At 50.4% G+C, this 25,085-nt stretch overlaps 1 non-coding gene across 1 annotated transcript; it reads right to left on the minus strand.

Annotated features, from left to right (window-relative positions):
• Window positions 1–9,936: 9,936 nt before the first annotated feature.
• LOC148142219 (U2 spliceosomal RNA) lies at window positions 9,937–10,124 on the minus strand. The gene has a single exon (XR_015752222.1). It is a non-coding gene; the product is annotated as a U2 spliceosomal RNA (small nuclear RNA).
• Window positions 10,125–25,085: the final 14,961 nt, after the last annotated feature.

The raw sequence follows: 25,085 nt of genomic DNA on the forward strand, positions 1-25,085 counted from the left end.
TGGTCCCTGAATTGGCGTTAGGCCGAAGCCAGCATGAAGATCCACCAATAGCAGGTCAGCACAACCAAACGATCCTCCAACGTCCAATCACGATCCAGCGATGATCTCCACTAGCTCTGATGACTCGCAACTCGACCCCCGTCCTGATAAGAACAGACACTTGATCTTAGCCAAAAGGCCGAGAAGCGATAACTACAATACCGCGGACTGCCTCAAGTCCCATTTGTCCTCCATGTTTTCAATCAGCTTGATTCTGTTCAAAGACTTGTAGATCACTGCTGACAGTTTCCCTGTCGCCGTAGTCCTCCCAGGATTTCTAACGAGAGCAGCAGGTCCGTTTACAGCAGTTGCTTTTTTTCCCCTGTCAGTGAACCACTGTCTCATGGTCATGTAGAGATCGTCAGTATCTCACCAATCAAGTGGGTCAGGGCTAAGCTTACGTGACTTCTCACGTGACCAGCACAGCGTTTTTGAGGAGGCGGTAACCAACTGCAGAACTGCACGCATTGAATGATACATTCAGCCTGTCATGTCTGCATCAGCTCTCTGCACGAGCAACTTCCCCAGTCCCACTCGCCCTGCAGCAAATATTCTCTCTTCAGATAAGTATCCGACCCTCCGACCAAAGTCACCATTGAATCTGCCTCCAGCACCCTCTCTCTCAGGCAGTGCACTGCATATTCTCACCACTCGCTGAAGATGCTTGGGCCTAGGACGCTACCTCGATGAAACGTGACACGTAGAGAAGAAAGCAATAGATTCAGCCGAGCCCTCCATGTCTTTGATGTGTGTGGATGTGCCTGCAGTTAGAACATTGCACAGTACAGGCCCTTCGGCCCACGATGTCGTGCCGAGCAGTTTTCTTAATCTAAGATCAACCTAACCTACACACCCCTCAATTTACTGCCGTCCAGCGTGTGCTCGCCGAGCAGTAGCTTAAATGTCCCTGACAGTTTGTGGGAGATTAGAAATGCAGTTAGAGATGTTGTTTTTGCAGATGGGTGACGGGGTGTTGTGGGGGGAGGGGAAGGGGAACATTACACAAACGGTCGCGGGATTCTTGCAGCATACCTAAGGCTAAGATTTTAACGAATATAGAGGTTTTTGTTTAAGAAATAGTTGTAAACTAAGAAATAACTTTAAAGTGTTGTAGCTGACCACAAAAGTAGCAGTAGGGGCATTTCACAATAAGCTTATAGTATGAGAAGGGGAACTGGATAAAATAGCAGACAGGCTGTAACAGACAAGGACAAGGACAGCAGGGTAGTCAGATAAGGAAAATTAGAGAAAAACGAGTGAGGTAATCGGCTTATGATAGGATGGGAAAAGGGAGGCGTGATTCCGCAACTTGCAAACTGAATAAGAATGCTTACATGTTTTGTTTTCGCGCGCTTTTGCTAGCCTGATTGCTTGAGCAAAACGCCTGTTCTTGCAAGGCCGTAAAGAATTAAATGTTCTTGTTTCCAAGGCTTTGTCTCAGGCTGAATTGTGAGTGAGTTTTGTTTCTCACAGTTGCCGAAGGGCCTGTTGTTGCGCTGCTCTGTTCGACGTTCTAAAAATCTCAGCTGTTACCAATGTGAAAAATCCCTGCCTCCCCACAAGGCAAATGATTGGAGCAGGTTCGAATTCTGACCGAAAAATCTCACTGTCAGGAAATCTCGGCTCGCTCACCTTTACGAACAGTACCTCTTACAGACTAATCCATCTTGTCTTGGAAAGTGTGAACTCCCATCCCCCAACCCACCTCGTGCAAATGAATAGCACGACGGGGCGGGGATGTGAAGATCAATTTACAGCAAATCAGCCTTTATTGGTTCGGCTCCAAACATTCCAATTCGGTCTGCTTCCTTAGAATTGCAAATCAAGATTCAAGAGTGCTAATTGCAGCGCTAACAGCAAGCTAATGGTTTGATAGTGGCTGTGCAATCAAAAAGCAAGGTCTAAAATGCAAAATAAAGCAAAACACCCAGTAAGCAAAACCTCAGCATCTGTGGGGAAAAAGCAGAATTAACGCTTTTTCGAGTCCAGTGACCATTCTCCCGAAGGGTGCAGCGAGTTCTGTTTTCGTCTAGACATTACAACCTGCAGCACCACGCGTGGAGTCAGTGATCAACTGCACCTTCACTCTATTGGTAGCCACTGAGCACGTACATCGATGCTTGCATCAGGACGAGACGAAACCTGAACCAAACAGACGGAGGCTCCGAAGCTCTCTGCCACCCTCTCACCTTCAATGCGCACTTGGATCCATCCGGCTGCTCCGCATCAGGAAGCATCAATGGGGCGGCCTCAATCAACAGATGGGAATCAGAAAGCTTCCCCACACAGTCACACAGTACAGAAGAGGCCCTTTGGCCCTCCGAGTCCGCACTGACAAAGCTACTCTAAGTCTGCTCTAGTCCCACTTTCCAGCACTTGGTCCGTAGCCAGGAAAGGTTATGACATTTCCAGTGCTCATCCAAGTAGTTTTTCAAGGTTTTGAGGTTCCCCGCCTCGCTACCCTCCCAAGCAGTGCATTCCAGACCGCCGCCACCCTCTGGGAAACAACTGCTTTCTGTCATGACCGCAAGACCACGGAAGGTCTGACGGCCCATAAGACGTAGGAGCAGAATCGGGCCATTCGGCCCACGCTCCGCCATTCGGTCGTGGCTCACAGGTTTCTCAACCCCGATTCTCCTGCCCTCTCCCCATAACCCTTGATCCCCTTATAATCAAGAACCTCTCTATCTCTGTCTTAAATGCAACCTCATCTCAGCCTGAAGGGACGACCCTTCACCCTGAGGCTGTACTTCCAGGTCCTCGTCTCGCCTACTAGTGGGATCATCGGGTTCAATTCCCGCCTCAGGCGACTGACTGTGTGGAGTTTGCACGTTCTCCCCGTGCCTGCGTGGGTTTCCTCCGGGTGCTCCGGTTTCCTCCCACAGTCCAAAGATGTGCAGGTCAGGTGAATTGGCCATGCTAAATTGCCCGTAGTGTTAGGTAAGGGGCAAATGTAGGGGTATGGGTGGGTTGCGCTTCGGCGGGTCGGTGTGGACTTGTTGGGTCGAAGGGCCTGTTTCCACACTGTAATGTAATGTAATCTAATCTAATCTTCTTCACATCCACTCTGACCAGGCCTCCCAGTAGCCTGTAAGGTTCAGTCAGATCCCGCCTTACCTTTCGAAACACCATCGGGTATAGACCCAGAGACCTCGTGTGACAAACCCTTCAGCCCCAGGGGGAACACGCTTGTAAACCTTCTCTAGACTCCCTCCAACACCAGCGCATCCCTTCCTTTGGTACAGGGCACAAAACTGCTCCCGATATTCCACCTGTGGTCAGACCAGAGTCTGATGCAGCCTCAGCAGCACGTCTCTGCTCCTTTTTTCTCGCCCGCTTGAAATGAATGCCGACACTGCATTTGCCTTCCGAACCATCGGATGAACCTGCATGTTAATCATGAAACAACCTGGAACTAAGACTCCCAAGACCCTCAGCGCTTCAGATTTGCAAAGCCTTTCCCTCGTTCAGAAAATCGTCTACCCGATTGTTCTTGCTACCAAAGTGCAAAACCGCACACTTGGTCACTTCTTTCCCCACTCGCCCTTCATCTCCACGCCCTTCTGCAGCCTGCCCGTTTCCTCAAAACTACCTGTCCCTCTCGCTATCTTTGTGCCATCTGCAAACTCAGCAAAAATGCCCGCCGTGGCCCTCATTATCGTCGACACCCCAATAAGGTCCCTGTCACAGCCCCGTCTACAAGGTATTTGCAGAAATTCACCAAAGTTATACACGTGGCCGGAGACTTTGGCACGTCGGGTCGATAACACAGGGCCCAGCGAGCCTGTGCCGATTCCTACTCCTTGTTTGGACGTGCTACTTGTTGCCCAGACGTGGTTTCAGTCCCGCCGTTCCGCCTCCCGTTCACGTGTCTAACAAGGTGAGCCTTAAACATAGAACATAGAAGAATACAGCGCAGTACAGGCCCTTCGGCCCTCGATGTTGCGCCGATCCAAGCCCACCTAACCTACACTAGCCCACTATCCTCCATATGCCTATCCAATGCCTGCTTAAATGCCCATAATGAGGGAGAGTCCACCACTGCTACTGGCAGGGCATTCCATGAACTCACGACTCGCTGAGTAAAGAACCTACCCCTAACATCTGTCCTATACCTACCCCCCCTTAATTTAAAGCTATGCCCCCTTGGAAAAAGATTCTCACTGTCGACCCTATCTAAACCCCTAATCATCTTGTACACCTCTATCAAGTCACCCCTAAACCTTCTTTTCTCCAATGAAAACAACCCCAAGTGCCTCAGCCTTTCCTCATATGATCTTTCTACCATACCAGGCAACATCCTGGTAAACCTCCTCTGCACCCGTTCCAGTGCCTCCACATCCTTCCTATAGTATGGCGACCAAAACTGCACACAATACTCCAGATGCGGACGCACCAGAGTCTTATACAACTGCAACATGACCTCAGTACTCCGGAACTCAATTCCTCTACCAATAAAAGCCAGTACGCCATATGCCTTCTTCACCGCACTATTTACCTGGGTGGCAACTTTCAAAGATCTGTGTACATGGACACCAAGATCCCTCTGCTCATCCACACTACCAAGTATCCGTCCATTAGCCCAGTACCCCATCTTTTTATTACTCTTACCAAAGTGAATCACCTCACACTTAGCTACATTGAACGCCATTTGCCACCTTTCTGCCCAGTTCTGCAGCTTATCTATATCCCGCTGTAACCTGCCACATCCTTCCTCACTGTCTACAACTCCTCCGACTTTCGTATCATCCGCAAACTTGCTCACCCAACCTTCTAACCCCTCCTCCAGGTCATTTATAAAAATGACAAACAGCAATGGTCCCAAAACAGATCCTTGCGGAACACCGCTAGTGACGGCACTCCAAGATGAACCTTTGCCATCAACTACTACCCTCTGTCTTCTTCCAGCCAGCCAACTCCTAATCCAAACCTCCAACTCACCCTCAATGCCATACCTCCGTGTTTTTTGCAGTAGTCCACCATGAGGAACCTTATCAAACGCCTTACTAAAATCCATATACACCACATCTACCGCTTTCCCCTCGTTCACCTCCTTAGTCACCTTCTCAAAGAATTCAATAAGGTTTGTGAGGCACGACCTGCCCTTCACAAAACCATGCTGACTATCCTTGATCACATTATTCCTATCCAGATGTTCATAAATCCTATCCCTTAGAATTCTCTCTAAGATTTTGCCCACAACAGAAGTGAGACTCACCAGCCAATAGTTACTAGGGTTATCCCTACTCCCCTTCTTGAACAAGGGAACCACATTTGCTAGCCTCCAATCTTCTGGCACTACTCCTGTAGACAACGAGGACATAAAAATCAAGGCCAATGGCTCTGCAATCTCCTCCCTTGCTTCCCGGAGAATCCTAGGATAAATGCCATCAGGCCCAGGGGACCTATCTATTTTCACCCTTTCCAGAATTTCCAACACCTCTTCTCTACATACCTCAAAGCCATCCATTCTACTTAATTGTGACTCAGTACTCACATTGACAACAATGTCCTGTTCCTGATTGAATACTGACGAAAAGTATTCATTCAATGTCTCCCCAATCTCTTCAGCCTCCACACGCAACTTCCCACTACTATCCTTGACTGGACCTATTCCTACCCTAGTCATTCTTTTATTCCTGACATACCTATAGAAAGCCTTAGGGTTTTCCCTAATCCTACCAACTAAGGCCCTTTCATGTCCCCTCCTTGCTGCTCTTAGCTCTCTCTTCAGGTCCTTCCTGGCTACCGTATAACTCTCAATCGCCCCAATTGAACCTTCACGCCTCATCTTTACATAGGCCGCCCTCTTCCATTTAACAAGGGATTCCAATTCCTTATTAAACCACGGCTCCCTCACACGACCCTTTCCTCCCTGCCTGACGGGTACATACTTATCAAGGACACTCAATAGTTGCTCCTTGAACAAGCTCCACATATCAGTTACGCCCTTGTCTTGAAGCTTACTTTTCCAAGCCACACATCCTAAGTCATGCCTCACCGCATCATAATTTCCCTGCCCCCAGCTATAACTCTTGCCCTGTAGTGCACACTTATCCCTCTCCATCGCTAGAGTAAAAGTCACCGAATTGTGGTCACTGTCCCCAAAGTGCTCACCTACCTCTAATTCTAACACCTGGCCTGGTTCGTTACCCAGAACCAAATCCAGTATGGCCTCACCTCTTGTTGGCCTATCTACATATTGTGTCAGGAAACCCTCCTGCACACATTGGACAAACACTGACCCATCTAACGAACTTGAGCTATAGCTTTCCCAATCAATATCAGGAAAGTTAAAGTCCCCCATAACAACCACCCTATTACTTTCACTCTTCTCTTGAATCATCCTCGCAATCCTTTCTTCTACGTTTCTAGGACTATTAGGAGGCCTGTAAAAAATTACTAACAGGGTGAGCTCACCTTTCCTATTCCTAACCTCAGCCCAAACTACCTCAGACGGCGAGTCTTCATCCATCGTCCTTTCCACAGCTGTAATACTATCTTTGACAAGCAATGCCACACCTCCCCCTCTTTTACCCCCACCTCTGACCCTACTAAAACATTTAAACCCTGGAACCTGCAACAGCCAATCCTGTCCCTGTTCTACCCATGTCTCCGTAATAGCCACAACATCGAAGTCCCAGGTACCAACCCACGCTGCAAGTTCCTAATGTACCAACCCACGTTCCTAATGTGCCTGCTTCCAGCGCTTCGACTGGCAACGCGTTCCAGGCACCCACCATCCTCTGTGTGAAAACCTTTCCCCGCACTTTTCCCTTCTCACTTTCCCCCTCTCACCGTGAACCTGTACCCACTGACTCGCCACCCCACCCTTTCGATGCCTCTCAGTATGCTGTCGACCACTATCAGGTCGCCCCTCAGCTTCCGTCTTTGCAGTGACGACAATCCAAGTTTATTCAACCTCTCCTCACAGCAGAAGCGCTCCAGGGCAGGCAACGTGCTGGTAAACCTTCTCTGCACCCTCTCCAAAGCATCCACGTCCTTCTGGTAGTGTGCCGAACAGCATTGCGCGCGATATCCCAATTGTAGCCTAACTGGAGTTTTGTACAGCTCTTTGTACAGATCATTTATTTACACGTCACAAACAACAAAGGTCCTAGCACTGAGCCCTGCGGGACGCCACTAGTTACTGATCTCCTTTCCGAAAAATGCGCCCCGAGTCGGTTTTGTATCCAGCTAGCCGACTCACCTCAGATCCCACGAGACTCTACCTTTTGTAGCAGCCTGCCGTAAGATGTGAAGCGATCCAGAAGAGATTACTGACGCAAAGGTGACTACACTTAAATGAAAGTGCTGGGAATGGCAACCGTGATGGAACTCGCAGCCAAGGAAGGTCAACACCTCACAAAATGGTGGCTGAGAGTTCACAAAATGGTGGCCCAGGGACAAGCACCAACGCAGACACAAAACTGCCACTGCTGTGGAAACACATGTCAGGCAGCAGCAAATTGCTGCTGGAAAGAAGCTGTGTGCAGAAACTGCAGCATTAAAAAAGAATATATTAAGTGGGTGCGCTCGGGGGAGAAAGTACCAATAACCTGCAGCGAAAGTACAGGAAGAAATCCTAAATGGTACAAAAAGGGCAAGAAGACAAAAGCCCAGGCGCACAAACCAATGAGGTGTTGTTGTTACAGATACTGGCGATAGCTGCCGACGCCCCGGTCGCTCCCTTACTGAACGGCAAACCGGTAAGAATGGAGGTGGACACCGGTTTCATTGATACGGCTGAGTCACGTTGCGCTGCAACCTTCAGAAACTGAGCGAGGAACACACACAGGTGCTTTCACGGTGGGAACGTTCAGTTATACGGTCAGTCTGAAGACACAGCCTGCGCGTCAACAAAGGAAATCTTAGAGCTTTATGGGCAAGAATGTGGTTGGACAGAATCAAACTCAACTGGGCCGAAGGCAATCACTTGTCAAGATTCTGAGAGTGACTGATCAAGAATTCTAAAGAAGCACGCTATTGTTTTCAATGGGATAGAGAAGCAGGACGCCGGGAGCCTTTGATAAGGTTCCACGTGGTAGGCTGTTGGAGAAAATGCAGAGGCATGGAACTGAGGGTGATTTAGCAGCTTGGCTTAGAAACTGGCTTTCTGAAAGAAGGCAGCGGGTGGTGGTTGATGGAAAATATTCAGCCTGGAGTCCGGTTACTAGTGGTGTGCCACAAGGGTCTGTTTTGGGACCACTGCTGTTTGTCATTTTTATAAATGACTTAGATGCAGGCATAACATAGGTGGATGGATTAGTAAATTTGCAGACGACGCTAAAGTCGGTGGAGTGGTGGTCAGTGTGGAAGAATGTTACAGGTTGCAGGGGGACTTGGATAAACTGCAGAATTGGGCTGAGAGGTGGCAAATGGAGTTCAATGCAGCTAAATGTGAGGTGATGCACTTTGGGAAGAATAACAGGAAGGCAGAGTACTGGGTCGATGGAAAGATTCTTGGTAGTGTGGATGTGCAGAGGGATCTTGGAGTCCCATGTACATAGATCCCTGAAAGTTGCCACCCAAGTGGATAGTGCTGTTAAGAAGGCTGTTAGGTTTCATTCGTAGAGGGATTGAGTGCCGGAGCCGCAATATCATGCTGCAACAGTTCACCTGCTGCTGTGTGCTAGGCGGTTTCCTTTCCCTTTGCTCAACGACCTATTTGCTGAACTAGCCGGAGGTCAGCTTTTCAGTAAAACTGAGCCCGGTAAACCCTACCTCCAGATGAGTGTAGATCCTGAGTTTAAATGAATGAGACACAATCTTATTGAAACATATTGGATTCTTACGTGGCTCGACAGGGTAAATGCTGAGAGGACATTTTCCCTCATGGGAGTGTCTAGAACTGAACAGAATAAAGAGGCACCAATTTAAGAGTGAGATCAGGAGAAACGTCTTCTCTCAGAGGGTTGTGAGTCTTTGGAATTTGTTGTCACAGACAGCTGGCACACGCTGCTTGTGTGAGACTGACTTTGCTGCCTCAGCCAGAACTGGCAGCATTCTAAGTGCAAAAGAAGGCAAGGGGGTGTTGTGCCAGTCCCTGCGTACACAGCCCAGGTGCCGGATAATCTGCAGTGCTCCTACCTGCCTTATTATCTTTCCAGGCCAGTTCCGGTCAGCAAACATTGGTTTGTTTGTTCTACGTTTTCTCACGTGCTGTTGTCGAGTTAGTGCTGTCTCTTTGCTTTTCCCAGTGAGAATTGACTCTCTGAGTAACCTGCCTCTGACTCAGTCATTCGTGATAGCACACACGATTCTGTCGCGGCTCCGTGAATCGGAAAATGGCTGAAACTCACAGTCCTTTGCCTCGTTTTTCCGGTCAGTCACATACGTACCTATCGATTCCGCCTGCCCTTGCAGTCTGATGAAAAGCATGTGCCTTAAATACGTCCCGATGATTTTTGTCCTAGCTCACAGTGTTCTCGAAATCTCTCTTTCAAGTCATCAAAATCAAAACGACTGAACCCCGAGATAGCTTCATCCCCAGCAGCATGCAGCAACGTAGCACAGTTGACCTTCTCTTGTTTTTCTGAAATGTCGCTCGCGAGTATGAAAAGCTGGTGGGCAGCTACGGTTGCTGCGACTCCCAAATTCTGACACCATGTGGTGTGATCGGGGCCCGGCGTTGGCGGGAAGGTGCAGCACGCAGCAGGGGTCCGAGGGGATGACATTGAGAGCAAGTGTCAAGGTGCGCAAGAGACAGAGATGGCGAGAGAAGGATAGGGAGCGGGAGCTGAGCAGCCACCTTAGAACAGACGAGTTTGAATCGACTCACGCCCGGTTGGATGTGAGGTGTGAGAAATGAAGCACTTGGTACTCAAACCCATCCAGCAGACACAAAGCACCGAAAGCCTGAGTTATAAACATGAAGCTGTTTTTAGATTTATAGATGAGGGGTGCACCGTTCCCGGAGGTACTGCAATACCAGGTCGATGCGTGGAGTGGACGGAGCAAGCCCCTATTCCATCTCCCTGCTCCAAAAATCAATTTAATATATGGTCCCCAGATAAGGGACGTATCAGATATTAAACTGATAAGAACAGATTTTTTTTTTTTTTTTTTTTTTATTTCAAAAATATACTTTATTCATATATATTTAATCTATACAATTGGACATGTCATCATTCTGTGAACATTCCATTTCTTTACGTATCGAAACAGAGTAATCATTCATATTCACAGGTTAGTGCGATTACATTGAGCTCAGACGCCAGCGGAGCCCAAATGACTGTGTGGGCCCCCTGTTCTTCATTAGGCAGGCAGATGTTAGACGGTGGTCTTTCCCCACCGCGCCTTGGCGGCAGCTGCCCCAAGCTTCATCGCGTCCCTCAACACGTAGTCCTGGACCATGGAATGTGCCAGTCTGCAACACTCAGTCGGGGTCAACTCCTTCAGCTGGAAGATCAACAGGTTTCGGACCACCCAGAGAGCGTCCTTCACCGAGTTGATGATCCTCCAGGCGCAGTTGATGTTCGTCTCGGTGTGCGTCCCGGGGAACAGGCCGTAGAGCACGGAGTCCCGCGTCACGGCGCTGCTCGGGACGAACCTCGACAAACACCACTGCATTCCTCTCCAGACTTCCTCTGCATAGGCACATTCCAGAAGGAGGTGTGTGACAGTCTCGTCCCCCCCGCAGCCGCTTCGAGGGCAGCGTGCGGTGCGGCAGAGAGTCCGGTAGTGCATAAATGATCTCACAGGCAGAGCCCTTCTCACCACCAGCCAAGCCATGTCTTGGTGCTTGTTGGAAAGTTCTGGCGATGAGGCATTCTGCCAAATGGCTTTGACAGTCTGCTCAGGGAACCGCTCGACAGGATCCGCCCTCTCCTTTTCCCGAAGGGTCTCAAGGACACTACGTGCTGACCACTTCCTGATGGACTTGTGGTCAAAGGTGTTTTTCTTGATAAATTTCTCCACGAAGGACAGGTGATACGGAACGGTCCAACTACTCGGAGCGTTCCGCGGCAGCGAGGCCAGGCCCATCCTTCGCAACACCGGGGACAGGTAGAACCTCAGTACGTAGTGACACTTGGTGTTTGCGTACCGGGGATCCACGCACAGCTTGATGCAGCCACACACAAAGGTGGCCATCAGGGTGAGGGTGGCATTGGGTGTGTTTTTTCCCCCATTGCACCGGTCTTTGTACATTACATCTCTTCGGACCCGGTCCATCTTTGATCTCCACATGAAGTGGAAGATGGCCCGGGTGACTGCGGCGGCACAGGTTCTGGGGATAGGCCAGACCTGTGCCACGTATAACAATACTGAGAGTACCTCACACCTGATGACCAGGTTCTTACCCGCGATGGAGAGCGACCGTTGCTCCCATCTGCCCAGTTTCTGTCTCACCTTCCTGATCCGCTCCTCCCAGGTCTTGGTGCACGCCCCAGCCCCCCCGAACCAAATACCCAGCACCTTCAGGTGGTCAGTCCTGACGGTGAAGGGGATCGAGGATTGGTCGGCCCAGTTCCCGAAGAGCATGGCCTCGCTCTTGCCTCGGTTTACCTTGGCCCCCGAGGCCCGTTCGAACTGGTCACAGATGCACATGAGTCTGTGCACGGACAGCGGATCCGAGCAGAAAACGGCGACGTCATCCATGTACAGGGAGGCCTTAACCTGCAGGCCCCCGCTGCCAGGAATAGTCACCCCTCTCAGGCTCGCATCCTTCCTGATGGACTCGGCAAATGGCTCTATGCAACACACAAACAAGGCAGGAGAGAGAGGGCAGCCCTGCCTGACTCCAGATCTGACTGGGAAGCTATCTGATTCCCACCCATTGATTGAGACTGCACTGACAATGTTGGTGTAGAGCAGTCTGATCCAATTAGCGATTCCCTCCCCGAAACCCATTTTGGAGAGGACATCCCTCATATATGTATGCGATATCCTGTCAAAGGCTTTCTCCTGGTCCAGGCTGATGAGGCAGGTGTCCACCCCCCTGTCCTGCACGTAGGCGATCGTATCCCTGAGGAGTGCGAGACTCTCAGCGATCTTCCTGCCCGGTACAGCACAGGTTTGGTCAGGGTGAATCACCGATCCCAGAGCAGACCTGACCCGGTTGGCGATGACCTTTGACAAGATTTTGTAGTCTGTGTTTAACAGTGAGATCGGTCTCCAATTTCTAATTTCTTCCCTCTCCCCCTTCTGCTTGTAGATGAGGGTGATGATGCCTTTCCTCATGGATTCACTCATGGTACCTGCCAGAAGCATACTGACATACACCTCCAGCAGGTCCCGGCCAATCAAGTCCCAAAGAGCGGAATAGAGCTCGACCGGTAAGCCGTCGCTTCCGGGAGTTTTATTCTTTTCGAAGGACTCGAGGGCCTTGGTCAGCTCATCCAGAGATAGCGGCTGGTCCAGCCTCTCTCGTGTTCCGTCGTCTAGGACCTCCGTGATAGAGGACAGGAACGACTTGGAGGCCGCGCTGTCGGTTGGCTTCGAGTCATACAGACTGGCATAGAAGGATTTGCTGATCCTCATGATGTCAGCCTGAGATGACGTTACCGAGCCATCTTCTTCCTTCAGGCTGCTGAGCACGGAGCTCTCTTTGTGCACCTTCTGGAAGAAGAAACGTGAGCACGTCTCGTCCTGCTCCACCGAGCGGACCCTGGACCGGAAGATTATCTTGGAGGCCTCCGAGGCAAAGAGCGAGGCTTGCTGGCCCTTCACCTCCTTGAGGTCCTCCGTGACATCGACCCCCAACGTCTGCAGCAGGAGCAGGTTCTGCATACTTTCCTGGAGCTGGGACAGTTTTCCCCGTCTCTCTCTCGCCTCCTGAACACCTTTGAGGATGAAGAACCTCCTGATGTTCCCTTTTACTGTTTCCCACCAGTCTGCTGGAGACTCAAAGAGGGACTTCACGGTTCTCCAACCTGCGTAATCCCTCTTGAGCTCCTCAATGTTTCCCGGGGTCAACAGCTTGGTGTTCAGTTTCCACGTTCCCTTACCAGCCCGCTGCTCGTCCTGTAGGTGACAGTCGGCCAGCAGGAGGCAGTGGTCAGAGAAGAACACCGGCTTGACGTCGGTGGATCTGACCGAGAACGTTCGGGACACAAACAGGTAATCTATCCTTGAGCGGATAGACCCGTCTGCCCGTGACCATGTATATCTACGCTGCGCTCCGTCTGCAGGGGTGCTGAAGACGTCGTGCAGCTTGGCGTCTTTGACCGTGTCCATCAGGGCTCTGGACGTGGCGTCCAGTTTACTGTCCCCCCCGCCGGATCGTCCTTCTGCATCGATGATACAGTTGAAGTCTCCGGCCAGAATGACCGGCCTGGACGTAGCCAGCAACAGTGGAAGCTGCTGCAGGACGGCCAACCGTTCACTCTTACCCGCTGGGGCGTACACATTAATTAGTCTCACGGGAGCGTTTCTGTAGGTAACATCAGCAACGAGGAGGCGCCCGCCCACCACCTCCTTAACCTCGGAGATGGTGAAGTTGCCTCCCCGTAACAGAATACCCAGGCCCGAGGAGCGGTTATCGTTGCCCCCCGACCACACTGACGGCCCATGGGCCCACAAGCTCGACCATCTCCTGTAACTGCTGAGGTGCGGTATCCCACACTCCTGCAGAAACAGGACATCAGCTTTCACGTTGGCCAGGAAGGCCAGAGTTGAAACACATCGCGCAGCAGATTTTATACTGCGCACATTGATGGTTGCAATTTTAAACCCCATTTTGTTAACAGGTTGTAAGGTTACCCATGTCCGATTGCTGCTGGTCCTGCCCCTCTGGGGTAGCTGTCTGCATCCCCATGCAGTACGCAAACTGCTGGACCCTCGCAGGGCTGAGGTAGCTGTCCAGTTCCTCACTCGGCCCATTTGCCCGCTCCGGTGTCATCGGGCCGAGACCAGGGTCCACGCTGTCTGTTTCTATATCTGACAGCGGGGCTGTCAGAGGGTCGCTGCTCCCAGTCACCTGGAGCTGTGTGGCGGTGGGACACTCCTGGCTTTCACCTGGTGGGGGGTGGTGGTTTCCCATTTCCTCAGGAGGCTCGTCCCTTGGTTGGCAGTTGCTGCTCTCCTTTCTCCTCGCAGCGCTCTGCCTCTTCTTTTGGTGACGGCTCTCCTTTCTTCCGTCCTCACCCTCTGAAGAGCTGTCCGTATCTTCCACCTGCAGCTGCCTTTTCCCCTTTTTCTGGGAGGTCTTGGTGACCGGGTGGGTTTTCCTCTTCCTGTTTTTCACCACGGTCCATTCCTCTGCCTCCTTCTTTCCCTTCTCCGCCTCCTCCTCCTGTCCTGTCGGAGCTTCGCTCGGCAGCTGTACCTCTCCGGTAGCTGTCATCTGCTCTGCTCCGGCCTGTCCTTCCTGTCGCGTGCCTCCTGACACCATTTCCTTGCCGGTTTGCGGTGCCTTGCTGTCCTTTTGTGGCCCGCCTCCGGCCATCTGCGCATAGGTGGCGGCCCCTCGTCTTGGGCAGGCCCTGTACACGTGGCCCGCCTCCCCGCACAGATTGCAGTTCTTTTCCTCCTTGCAGTCTTTGGTCGGGTGGCCCTCCTTCTTGCAATTGCGACAGATCGTGACCTTGCAGTCCGCCGCCATGTGGCCTGACCTCCCACAGGTTCGGCATACTTTCGGCTGCCCTGCATAAGTCAGGTACCCTCTGCTCCCTCCGATAGCAAAGCTGGAGGGTGGGTGGAGGATATTCCCGCTGGCGTCCACCCTCAGGGTTACCTTGACCTGTCGTTTGCTGGTCCAGATCCCGAAAGGGTCAACCACGTCGGTGCTTTGACCCTCGACCTGCACATATCTTCCCAGGAACGTCAGGACATCAGTTGCTGGCACGTAGGGGTTGTACATGTGGATAGTAACAACCCTGCTCCTCTGTGCAGGAAGCACACACAAGGGGACCGCCGACAAGATGGAGAACAGCGGCTCCCCTTCCTTCTCCTTGAAGACCTTCAGGAGCTGCTCACATTGCTTCACGCTCCTGAAGGTGACATCGAAGTAGCCTGCCCCAGGGAAATCCTGCAGGCAGTACACGTCTGCTGCGGCGAATCCACAGCACTCGAACAACACCTTCTTGACGAACACCGTCCGATCGACTGGTGTCCGCTCCTCCACCTTCTTAACAGACACCCGGACGGTGTTTCGAACCCCCTGCCCAGGGCTGCGCACAGCTGTTGAGGCCATAGCTCTGAGGTTGGCTGGTCCCTGAATTGGTGTTAGGCCGAAGCCAGCATGAAGATCCACCAATAGCAGGTCAGCACAACCAAACGATCCTCCAACACCCAATCACGATCCAGCGATGATCTCCACTAGCTCTGATGACTCGCAACTCGACCCCTGTCCTGATAAGAACAGACACTTGATCTTAGCCAAAAGGCCGAGAAGCGATAACTACAATACCGCGGACTGCCTCAAGTCCCATTTGTCCTCCATGTTTTCAATCAGCTTGATTCTGTTCAAAGACTTGTAGATCACTGCTGACAGTTTCCCTGTCGCCGTAGTCCTCCCAGGATTTCTAACGAGAGCAGCAGGTCCGTTTACAGCAGTTGCTTTTTTTCCCCTGTCAGTGAACCACTGTCTCATGGTCATGTAGAGATCGTCAGTATCTCACCAATCAAGTGGGTCAGGGCTAAGCTTACGTGACTTCTCACGTGACCAGCACAGCGTTTTTGAGGAGGCGGTAACCAACTGCAGAACTGCACGCATTGAATGATACATTCAGCCTGTCATGTCTGCATCAGCTCTCTGCACGAGCAACTTCCCCAGTCCCACTCGCCCTGCAGCAAATATTCTCTCTTCAGATAAGTATCCGACCCTCCGACCAAAGTCACCATTGAATCTGCCTCCAGCACCCTCTCTCTCAGGCAGTGCACTGCATATTCTCACCACTCGCTGAAGATGCTTGGGCCTAGGACGCTACCTCGATGAAACGTGACACGTAGAGAAGAAAGCAATAGATTCAGCCGAGCCCTCCATGTCTTTGATGTGTGTGGATGTGCCTGCAGTTAGAACATTGCACAGTACAGGCCCTTCGGCCCACGATGTCGTGCCGAGCAGTTTTCTTAATCTAAGATCAACCTAACCTACACACCCCTCAATTTACTGCCGTCCAGCGTGTGCTCGCCGAGCAGTAGCTTAAATGTCCCTGACAGTTTGTGGGAGATTAGAAATGCAGTTAGAGATGTTGTTTTTGCAGATGGGTGACGGGGTGTTGTGGGGGGAGGGGAAGGGGAACATTACACAAACGGTCGCGGGATTCTTGCAGCATACCTAAGGCTAAGATTTTAACGAATATAGAGGTTTTTGTTTAAGAAATAGTTGTAAACTAAGAAATAACTTTAAAGTGTTGTAGCTGACCACAAAAGTAGCAGTAGGGGCATTTCACAATAAGCTTATAGTATGAGAAGGGGAACTGGATAAAATAGCAGACAGGCTGTAACAGACAAGGACAAGGACAGCAGGGTAGTCAGATAAGGAAAATTAGAGAAAAACGAGTGAGGTAATCGGCTTATGATAGGATGGGAAAAGGGAGGCGTGATTCCGCAACTTGCAAACTGAATAAGAATGCTTACATGTTTTGTTTTCGCGCGCTTTTGCTAGCCTGATTGCTTGAGCAAAACGCCTGTTCTTGCAAGGCCGTAAAGAATTAAATGTTCTTGTTTCCAAGGCTTTGTCTCAGGCTGAATTGTGAGTGAGTTTTGTTTCTCACAGTTGCCGAAGGGCCTGTTGTTGCGCTGCTCTGTTCGACGTTCTAAAAATCTCAGCTGTTACCAATGTGAAAAATCCCTGCCTCCCCACAAGGCAAATGATTGGAGCAGGTTCGAATTCTGACCGAAAAATCTCACTGTCAGGAAATCTCGGCTCGCTCACCTTTACGAACAGTACCTCTTACAGACTAATCCATCTTGTCTTGGAAAGTGTGAACTCCCATCCCCCAACCCACCTCGTGCAAATGAATAGCACGACGGGGCAGGGATGTGAAGATCAATTTACAGCAAATCAGCCTTTATTGGTTCGGCTCCAAACATTCCAATTCGGTCTGCTTCCTTAGAATTGCAAATCAAGATTCAAGAGTGCTAATTGCAGCGCTAACAGCAAGCTAATGGTTTGATAGTGGCTGTGCAATCAAAAAGCAAGGTCTAAAATGCAAAATAAAGCAAAACACCCAGTAAGCAAAACCTCAGCATCTGTGGGGAAAAAGCAGAATTAACGCTTTTTCGAGTCCAGTGACCCTTCTCCCGAAGGGTGCAGCGAGTTCTGTTTTCGTCTAGACATTACAACCTGCAGCACCACGCGTGGAGTCAGTGATCAACTGCACCTTCACTCTATTGGTAGCCACTGAGCACGTACATCGATGCTTGCATCAGGACGAGACGAAACCTGAACCAAACGGACGGAGGCTCCGAAGCTCTCTGCCACCCTCTCACCTTCAATGCGCACTTGGATCCATCCGGCTGCTCCGCATCAGGAAGCATCAATGGGGCGGCCTCAATCAACAGATGGGAATCAGAAAGCTTCCCCACACAGTCACACAGTACAGAAGAGGCCCTTTGGCCCTCCGAGTCCGCACTGACAAAGCTACTCTAAGTCTGCTCTAGTCCCACTTTCCAGCACTTGGTCCGTAGCCAGGAAAGGTTATGACATTTCCAGTGCTCATCCAAGTAGTTTTTCAAGGTTTTGAGGTTCCCCGCCTCGCTACCCTCCCAAGCAGTGCATTCCAGACCGCCGCCACCCTCTGGGAAACAACTGCTTTCTGTCATGACCGCAAGACCACGGAAGGTCTGACGGCCCATAAGACGTAGGAGCAGAATCGGGCCATTCGGCCCACGCTCCGCCATTCGGTCGTGGCTCACAGGTTTCTCAACCCCGATTCTCCTGCCCTCTCCCCACAACCCTTGATCCCCTTATAATCAAGAACCTCTCTATCTCTGTCTTAAATGCAACCTCATCTCAGCCTGAAGGGACGACCCTTCACCCTGAGGCTGTACTTCCAGGTCCTCGTCTCGCCTACTAGTGGGATCATCGGGTTCAATTCCCGCCTCAGGCGACTGACTGTGTGGAGTTTGCACGTTCTCCCCGTGCCTGCGTGGGTTTCCTCCGGGTGCTCCGGTTTCCTCCCACAGTCCAAAGATGTGCAGGTCAGGTGAATTGGCCATGCTAAATTGCCCGTAGTGTTAGGTAAGGGGCAAATGTAGGGGTATGGGTGGGTTGCGCTTCGGCGGGTCGGTGTGGACTTGTTGGGTCGAAGGGCCTGTTTCCACACTGTAATGTAATGTAATCTAATCTAATCTTCTTCACATCCACTCTGACCAGGCCTCCCAGTAGCCTGTAAGGTTCAGTCAGATCCCGCCTTACCTTTCGAAACACCATCGGGTATAGACCCAGAGACCTCGTGTGACAAACCCTTCAGCCCCAGGGGGAACACGCTTGTAAACCTTCTCTAGACTCCCTCCAACACCAGCGCATCCCTTCCTTTGGTACAGGGCACAAAACTGCTCCCGATATTCCACCTGTGGTCAGACCAGAGTCTGATGCAGCCTCAGCAGCACGTCTCTGCTCCTTTTTTCTCGCCCGCTTGAAATGAATGCCGACACTGCATTTGCCTTCCGAACCATCGGATGAACCTGCATGTTAATCATGAAACAACCTGGAACTAAGACTCCCAAGACCCTCAGCGCTTCAGATTTGCAAAGCCTTTCCCTCGTTCAGAAAATCGTCTACCCGATTGTTCTTGCTACCAAAGTGCAAAACCGCACACTTGGTCACTTCTTTCCCCACTCGCCCTTCATCTCCACGCCCTTCTGCAGCCTGCCCGTTTCCTCAAAACTACCTGTCCCTCTCGCTATCTTTGTGCCATCTGCAAACTCAGCAAAAATGCCCGCCGTGGCCCTCATTATCGTCGACACCCCAATAAGGTCCCTGTCACAGCCCCGTCTACAAGGTATTTGCAGAAATTCACCAAAGTTATACACGTGGCCGGAGACTTTGGCACGTCGGGTCGATAACACAGGGCCCAGCGAGCCTGTGCCGATTCCTACTCCTTGTTTGGACGTGCTACTTGTTGCCCAGACGTGGTTTCAGTCCCGCCGTTCCGCCTCCCGTTCACGTGTCTAACAAGGTGAGCCTTAAACATAGAACATAGAAGAATACAGCGCAGTACAGGCCCTTCGGCCCTCGATGTTGCGCCGATCCAAGCCCACCTAACCTACACTAGCCCACTATCCTCCATATGCCTATCCAATGCCTGCTTAAATGCCCATAATGAGGGAGAGTCCACCACTGCTACTGGCAGGGCATTCCATGAACTCACGACTCGCTGAGTAAAGAACCTACCCCTAACATCTGTCCTATACCTACCCCCCCTTAATTTAAAGCTATGCCCCCTTGGAAAAAGATTCTCACTGTCGACCCTATCTAAACCCCTAATCATCTTGTACACCTCTATCAAGTCACCCCTAAACCTTCTTTTCTCCAATGAAAACAACCCCAAGTGCCTCAGCCTTTCCTCATATGATCTTTCTACCATACCAGGCAACATCCTGGTAAACCTCCTCTGCACCCGTTCCAGTGCCTCCACATCCTTCCTATAGTATGGCGACCAAAACTGCACACAATACTCCAGATGCGGACGCACCAGAGTCTTATACAACTGCAACATGACCTCAGTACTCCGGAACTCAATTCCTCTACCAATAAAAGCCAGTACGCCATATGCCTTCTTCACCGCACTATTTACCTGGGTGGCAACTTTCAAAGATCTGTGTACATGGACACCAAGATCCCTCTGCTCATCCACACTACCAAGTATCCGTCCATTAGCCCAGTACCCCATCTTTTTATTACTCTTACCAAAGTGAATCACCTCACACTTAGCTACATTGAACGCCATTTGCCACCTTTCTGCCCAGTTCTGCAGCTTATCTATATCCCGCTGTAACCTGCCACATCCTTCCTCACTGTCTACAACTCCTCCGACTTTCGTATCATCCGCAAACTTGCTCACCCAACCTTCTAACCCCTCCTCCAGGTCATTTATAAAAATGACAAACAGCAATGGTCCCAAAACAGATCCTTGCGGAACACCGCTAGTGACGGCACTCCAAGATGAACCTTTGCCATCAACTACTACCCTCTGTCTTCTTCCAGCCAGCCAACTCCTAATCCAAACCTCCAACTCACCCTCAATGCCATACCTCCGTGTTTTTTGCAGTAGTCCACCATGAGGAACCTTATCAAACGCCTTACTAAAATCCATATACACCACATCTACCGCTTTCCCCTCGTTCACCTCCTTAGTCACCTTCTCAAAGAATTCAATAAGGTTTGTGAGGCACGACCTGCCCTTCACAAAACCATGCTGACTATCCTTGATCACATTATTCCTATCCAGATGTTCATAAATCCTATCCCTTAGAATTCTCTCTAAGATTTTGCCCACAACAGAAGTGAGACTCACCAGCCAATAGTTACTAGGGTTATCCCTACTCCCCTTCTTGAACAAGGGAACCACATTTGCTAGCCTCCAATCTTCTGGCACTACTCCTGTAGACAACGAGGACATAAAAATCAAGGCCAATGGCTCTGCAATCTCCTCCCTTGCTTCCCGGAGAATCCTAGGATAAATGCCATCAGGCCCAGGGGACCTATCTATTTTCACCCTTTCCAGAATTTCCAACACCTCTTCTCTACATACCTCAAAGCCATCCATTCTACTTAATTGTGACTCAGTACTCACATTGACAACAATGTCCTGTTCCTGATTGAATACTGACGAAAAGTATTCATTCAATGTCTCCCCAATCTCTTCAGCCTCCACACGCAACTTCCCACTACTATCCTTGACTGGACCTATTCCTACCCTAGTCATTCTTTTATTCCTGACATACCTATAGAAAGCCTTAGGGTTTTCCCTAATCCTACCAACTAAGGCCCTTTCATGTCCCCTCCTTGCTGCTCTTAGCTCTCTCTTCAGGTCCTTCCTGGCTACCGTATAACTCTCAATCGCCCCAATTGAACCTTCACGCCTCATCTTTACATAGGCCGCCCTCTTCCATTTAACAAGGGATTCCAATTCCTTATTAAACCACGGCTCCCTCACACGACCCTTTCCTCCCTGCCTGACGGGTACATACTTATCAAGGACACTCAATAGTTGCTCCTTGAACAAGCTCCACATATCAGTTACGCCCTTGTCTTGAAGCTTACTTTTCCAAGCCACACATCCTAAGTCATGCCTCACCGCATCATAATTTCCCTGCCCCCAGCTATAACTCTTGCCCTGTAGTGCACACTTATCCCTCTCCATCGCTAGAGTAAAAGTCACCGAATTGTGGTCACTGTCCCCAAAGTGCTCACCTACCTCTAATTCTAACACCTGGCCTGGTTCGTTACCCAGAACCAAATCCAGTATGGCCTCACCTCTTGTTGGCCTATCTACATATTGTGTCAGGAAACCCTCCTGCACACATTGGACAAACACTGACCCATCTAACGAACTTGAGCTATAGCTTTCCCAATCAATATCAGGAAAGTTAAAGTCCCCCATAACAACCACCCTATTACTTTCACTCTTCTCTTGAATCATCCTCGCAATCCTTTCTTCTACGTTTCTAGGACTATTAGGAGGCCTGTAAAAAATTACTAACAGGGTGAGCTCACCTTTCCTATTCCTAACCTCAGCCCAAACTACCTCAGACGGCGAGTCTTCATCCATCGTCCTTTCCACAGCTGTAATACTATCTTTGACAAGCAATGCCACACCTCCCCCTCTTTTACCCCCACCTCTGACCCTACTAAAACATTTAAACCCTGGAACCTGCAACAGCCAATCCTGTCCCTGTTCTACCCATGTCTCCGTAATAGCCACAACATCGAAGTCCCAGGTACCAACCCACGCTGCAAGTTCCTAATGTACCAACCCACGTTCCTAATGTGCCTGCTTCCAGCGCTTCGACTGGCAACGCGTTCCAGGCACCCACCATCCTCTGTGTGAAAACCTTTCCCCGCACTTTTCCCTTCTCACTTTCCCCCTCTCACCGTGAACCTGTACCCACTGACTCGCCACCCCACCCTTTCGATGCCTCTCAGTATGCTGTCGACCACTATCAGGTCGCCCCTCAGCTTCCGTCTTTGCAGTGACGACAATCCAAGTTTATTCAACCTCTCCTCACAGCAGAAGCGCTCCAGGGCAGGCAACGTGCTGGTAAACCTTCTCTGCACCCTCTCCAAAGCATCCACGTCCTTCTGGTAGTGTGCCGAACAGCATTGCGCGCGATATCCCAATTGTAGCCTAACTGGAGTTTTGTACAGCTCTTTGTACAGATCATTTATTTACACGTCACAAACAACAAAGGTCCTAGCACTGAGCCCTGCGGGACGCCACTAGTTACTGATCTCCTTTCCGAAAAATGCGCCCCGAGTCGGTTTTGTATCCAGCTAGCCGACTCACCTCAGATCCCACGAGACTCTACCTTTTGTAGCAGCCTGCCGTAAGATGTGAAGCGATCCAGAAGAGATTACTGACGCAAAGGTGACTACACTTAAATGAAAGTGCTGGGAATGGCAACCGTGATGGAACTCGCAGCCAAGGAAGGTCAACACCTCACAAAATGGTGGCTGAGAGTTCACAAAATGGTGGCCCAGGGACAAGCACCAACGCAGACACAAAACTGCCACTGCTGTGGAAACACATGTCAGGCAGCAGCAAATTGCTGCTGGAAAGAAGCTGTGTGCAGAAACTGCAGCATTAAAAAAGAATATATTAAGTGGGTGCGCTCGGGGGAGAAAGTACCAATAACCTGCAGCGAAAGTACAGGAAGAAATCCTAAATGGTACAAAAAGGGCAAGAAGACAAAAGCCCAGGCGCACAAACCAATGAGGTGTTGTTGTTACAGATACTGGCGATAGCTGCCGACGCCCCGGTCGCTCCCTTACTGAACGGCAAACCGGTAAGAATGGAGGTGGACACCGGTTTCATTGATACGGCTGAGTCACGTTGCGCTGCAACCTTCAGAAACTGAGCGAGGAACACACACAGGTGCTTTCACGGTGGGAACGTTCAGTTATACGGTCAGTCTGAAGACACAGCCTGCGCGTCAACAAAGGAAATCTTAGAGCTTTATGGGCAAGAATGTGGTTGGACAGAATCAAACTCAACTGGGCCGAAGGCAATCACTTGTCAAGATTCTGAGAGTGACTGATCAAGAATTCTAAAGAAGCACGCTATTGTTTTCAATGGGATAGAGAAGCAGGACGCCGGGAGCCTTTGATAAGGTTCCACGTGGTAGGCTGTTGGAGAAAATGCAGAGGCATGGAACTGAGGGTGATTTAGCAGCTTGGCTTAGAAACTGGCTTTCTGAAAGAAGGCAGCGGGTGGTGGTTGATGGAAAATATTCAGCCTGGAGTCCGGTTACTAGTGGTGTGCCACAAGGGTCTGTTTTGGGACCACTGCTGTTTGTCATTTTTATAAATGACTTAGATGCAGGCATAACATAGGTGGATGGATTAGTAAATTTGCAGACGACGCTAAAGTCGGTGGAGTGGTGGTCAGTGTGGAAGAATGTTACAGGTTGCAGGGGGACTTGGATAAACTGCAGAATTGGGCTGAGAGGTGGCAAATGGAGTTCAATGCAGCTAAATGTGAGGTGATGCACTTTGGGAAGAATAACAGGAAGGCAGAGTACTGGGTCGATGGAAAGATTCTTGGTAGTGTGGATGTGCAGAGGGATCTTGGAGTCCCATGTACATAGATCCCTGAAAGTTGCCACCCAAGTGGATAGTGCTGTTAAGAAGGCTGTTAGGTTTCATTCGTAGAGGGATTGAGTGCCGGAGCCGCAATATCATGCTGCAACAGTTCACCTGCTGGTGTGTGCTAGGCGGTTTCCTTTCCCTTTGCTCAACGACCTATTTGCTGAACTAGCCGGAGGTCAGCTTTTCAGTAAAACTGAGCCCGGTAAACCCTACCTCCAGATGAGTGTAGATCCTGAGTTTAAATGAATGAGACACAATCTTATTGAAACATATTGGATTCTTACGTGGCTCGACAGGGTAAATGCTGAGAGGACATTTTCCCTCATGGGAGTGTCTAGAACTGAACAGAATAAAGAGGCACCAATTTAAGAGTGAGATCAGGAGAAACGTCTTCTCTCAGAGGGTTGTGAGTCTTTGGAATTTGTTGTCACAGACAGCTGGCACACGCTGCTTGTGTGAGACTGACTTTGCTGCCTCAGCCAGAACTGGCAGCATTCTAAGTGCAAAAGAAGGCAAGGGGGTGTTGTGCCAGTCCCTGCGTACACAGCCCAGGTGCCGGATAATCTGCAGTGCTCCTACCTGCCTTATTATCTTTCCAGGCCAGTTCCGGTCAGCAAACATTGGTTTGTTTGTTCTACGTTTTCTCACGTGCTGTTGTCGAGTTAGTGCTGTCTCTTTGCTTTTCCCAGTGAGAATTGACTCTCTGAGTAACCTGCCTCTGACTCAGTCATTCGTGATAGCACACACGATTCTGTCGCGGCTCCGTGAATCGGAAAATGGCTGAAACTCACAGTCCTTTGCCTCGTTTTTCCGGTCAGTCACATACGTACCTATCGATTCCGCCTGCCCTTGCAGTCTGATGAAAAGCATGTGCCTTAAATACGTCCCGATGATTTTTGTCCTAGCTCACAGTGTTCTCGAAATCTCTCTTTCAAGTCATCAAAATCAAAACGACTGAACCCCGAGATAGCTTCATCCCCAGCAGCATGCAGCAACGTAGCACAGTTGACCTTCTCTTGTTTTTCTGAAATGTCGCTCGCGAGTATGAAAAGCTGGTGGGCAGCTACGGTTGCTGCGACTCCCAAATTCTGACACCATGTGGTGTGATCGGGGCCCGGCGTTGGCGGGAAGGTGCAGCACGCAGCAGGGGTCCGAGGGGATGACATTGAGAGCAAGTGTCAAGGTGCGCAAGAGACAGAGATGGCGAGAGAAGGATAGGGAGCGGGAGCTGAGCAGCCACCTTAGAACAGACGAGTTTGAATCGACTCACGCCCGGTTGGATGTGAGGTGTGAGAAATGAAGCACTTGGTACTCAAACCCATCCAGCAGACACAAAGCACCGAAA

The sequence above is a fragment of the Chiloscyllium plagiosum genome, unplaced genomic scaffold, assembly GCF_037043375.1.
Source record: "Chiloscyllium plagiosum isolate Xiang-an unplaced genomic scaffold, Cpla_swu_hap1 HiC_scaffold_30, whole genome shotgun sequence".
Classification (NCBI taxonomy): Eukaryota; Metazoa; Chordata; class Chondrichthyes; order Orectolobiformes; family Hemiscylliidae; genus Chiloscyllium; species Chiloscyllium plagiosum.